Below are 3273 nucleotides of genomic sequence, written 5' to 3'. Positions count from 1 at the left end.
TATGCAAATCAAAACCACAACGAGATATCACCTTGCATGCACTTGTATGCTTATAATCAAAGGACAGGTAATAATAAGTATTAGCAAGAATGTGGAGAAATCAACACCTTCTTGTACTGCTGCTAAGTCACTTCAGTCGTGTCCGACTCTGTGCAACCCCATAGACAGCAGCCTACCAGGCTCCTCTGTCCATGGGATTTTCCAGGCAAGAGTACTGGAGTGGGGTGCCGTTGCAGCTACTTTAGAACAGTCTATGCTGCTGCTGCTGCTAAGTCGCTTCAATCATGTCTGACTCTGTGCGACACCATAGACAGCAGCCCACCAGGCTCCCCCGTTCCTGGGATTCTCCAGGCAAGAACACTGGAGGGGTTGCCATTTCCTTCTCCAATGCATGAAGGTGAAAAGTGAAAGTGAAGTCGCTCAGTTGTGTCCGACTCTTAGCGACTCCATGGACTGCAGCCCACCAGGCTCCTCCATTCATGGGATTTTCCAGGCAAGAGTACTGGAGTGGGGTGCCATTGCCTTCTCCAAGAACAGTCTATACAGAGTTACTATTTGACACAGCAATTGCACTCCAAGAAATAGACCCCAAAGAAATGAAAACATGTGTCTGCACAAAAACTTACACTGAATATTCCTAGCAGCATTACTTATAACAGTCAAAAGGTGGGAACAATCCAAATGTCCATCAGCTGATGAATGAATAAGCAAAACGTGGAATATTATTTATCCATAAACAGGAATGAGGTACTGATACATGTTACAACATGGGTGAGCCTTGAAAACATGATGCTCAGTGAAGGAAGCTAAACACAAAAGACCACATATTGTATGATTCCACTTATATGAAATGTCCAGAAAAGGCTAATCTATAAAGATAGAAAGTAAATCATCAGTAGTTGCTTAAGGTTGGGGGAAATGGAGGGTTGGTGAGTAATAGCTAAAGGATATATATTGTATTCTTTAGGATTTCTTTTTAAGGTTATGAAAATGTTTTATATTTGTTTGTGGTGATGGCTGTATACTTCAAGTGAGAGAACTGTATGACATGTGAATTATATCTCAACAAAGTTGTTACCAAAAAAGGAAATCACAATAGATGTAAATGAGTTAATCTGTCCAGTTAATAACTAAGGAAGGAAGGAGAGAAGGAGAAAGGATGAAAGATAAGTGCCCTCAAGCATGGCTCAGTATGACAAAGGCAGGGCTGAGCGTGGCGGAAATGACTGCATTTCTCTTTGGCATCTGCCAACGTTTCTTATCACCCCAATTCTCAACCATGCAAATGGCAGGCCAGAGAGTCTGTCATCTCTCCACTCTTCTGCTCTCAAGTGGAAGCTGTTTGCTTCTTTACGGGCCTGGTTGAAGTCCCGCTGCCTAGAGATGAAGACACTCAGACTCAACTGGGATGTGTCAGGTGCCAAAGGACCACTCGGCCTAACCAACAGGTGACCCCAGAAGGGCGTTTCTCCAGGTGTCTGATAGCATGGCTGTTACAGGAAGGACTGGGAGAGGGGCCATTCATCAGGGAAATCCAGCTACTGAATGGGCACAAGCAGACAAGGGAGCAACTGACCAAGGGGCAGAAAGAACCAAATGAAGGAACCAAGTTTATGGCCCTTTCAGTGGAGGGCCATGGAATGATACAGTCAGCCAGACTCAGTTTGTTTAGCCAGCTGGAGCACAAACTCTGGAGTTGGCATCTTGGGTCACAGATGGGTGACCTTGGGAAGTGAGGTTCCACTGTGCCTCAGTTTCCTCATCTGCAAAATGGAGAAATAATAGAAATTACCTCCCAGGGAGGACTTAGAACTGTGCCTGGGCAACCATGAAAAGAGTTCTAGAAGTGTCCATTCTTCTTATGTATTGGTTATTACTACAGCTTACAAAGCCCTCACAATAACCCATGAGATGGATGACGAATGTTAGACGTCTGCACAGAGGAGGAAACCACAGTCCAGAGAGAATAACTGATTGGCGAAGACTCCACAGGTGTTTGCAGATCACTGGTATGTAACTCAGGACCCTTCCACTCTGTCACACCAGGCACCCTGATCACTGTCTGCTCTGCCACTAACTAGCTGTGTGACCATGGCCAAGTCACTCACCCAAGGCTTTGGGTGTTTGCCACATGTAAAGTGAAAGACCTGGATCCTATAGCTGGCATTCTGATTACAAGTCGAGTGAAAGAAAACTGGAGTTGAGATAACAGAATAATTCTCTTCCTCCTTAGAACGGCAGTAGCGGTGATCTGGAGAGCACCGCAAAAGGGTTATAAGAGAACCTTATCCAGTCTAGAGCAACCTGTATTAAACATGCCAACAAATAATAAATAATGTTTTTACCATATTTGAAAACTATCATCCTGATATCTTATGTTCAGATTCCACATGGAAAAGAGAGGAAATCATTTTTGACCCCTAGAAACATGTCTGGGAAGAAATTGTGTAGGGCTCATGTGGCAGATGGCAAGATGGGGGCCAACTGGAATTTTAGTCGAATTACAACTGCTCCTCTTGTCCACAGTCTTTTTCTATCAGTGAAATTTCTGCTCCTCCAAAGGTAGCCCTGGCCTCTGGCACCATCTGGTAGGTTAATGGTTGAGGGAATGGATGAATGACCAAAACCCAGGTGGATGGTTACAAAATCTTCCTCTGAGAAGTTTCTGAAGGTTGAACGGTAAGCTTTGAACAAAAGGAAGGGAGTAGTAGGGGCGGAGGGTGTTCTCGGAAGAGGTCCCAGAAATGACAGCCGGTGCTGGAGTGGCAGCCCTGAGAAAACGACGGGGCAGAGTGGGCAGCAGCTGCCCGGCAAGTGAGAGAGACCGGATCTGCCGGCCTTAAAGGTGAGGGTCACCTTGCAATTAAAAGTTTGAGGTGGGCATGGGAAGGGCAAAACTCTGGGTCAACGTGAGCCACCGTAGAATGAGCGGGCTCCCCTACACTCCGACAGGGTTGTTGGACCGGTTGGGTTCTTCCTAAGGCCCTGCCCAGCCCTGGCTTGACGCCGAGATTCAGGAACCTTCGTCTGTCTTCTTATCACTTGGAGGTTACATAACCCGGAGCCTCCGAACCCCCGCTCTTTGGGGGATTTTGTTTTTCAATTATAAAACACCAGCAAAGAGGACTAAAAGCATATGCAACCAGTCCTCGGCCGCGAAAAGACCCACGGGCTCCTCGCCCACCGCGTGGAGAGACGGTCCTCTGGGCCTCCCCGGGGGCCGTCGGGGAAGGCCCGGCGGCTGCCCGCTCCCCCTCTCCTCCGCAGGCCCGC

The 3273-nt window shown here is 47.2% G+C and overlaps 1 protein-coding gene across 1 annotated transcript in view; it reads right to left on the bottom strand.

Annotated features, from left to right (window-relative positions):
• LOC105005081 (cytochrome P450 27C1) overlaps positions 1-3273 on the bottom strand; it is a 21183-nt gene that overhangs the window by 17274 nt on the left and 636 nt on the right. The window lies entirely within an intron of this gene.

The sequence above is a fragment of the Bison bison genome, unplaced genomic scaffold (genome assembly GCF_000754665.1).
Source record: "Bison bison bison isolate TAMUID 2011002044 unplaced genomic scaffold, Bison_UMD1.0 scf7180017864485, whole genome shotgun sequence".
Classification (NCBI taxonomy): domain Eukaryota; kingdom Metazoa; phylum Chordata; class Mammalia; order Artiodactyla; family Bovidae; genus Bison; species Bison bison.
Note: the sequence above shows the minus strand (reverse complement) of the source record. Positions and strands in the feature narration are given on the sequence as shown.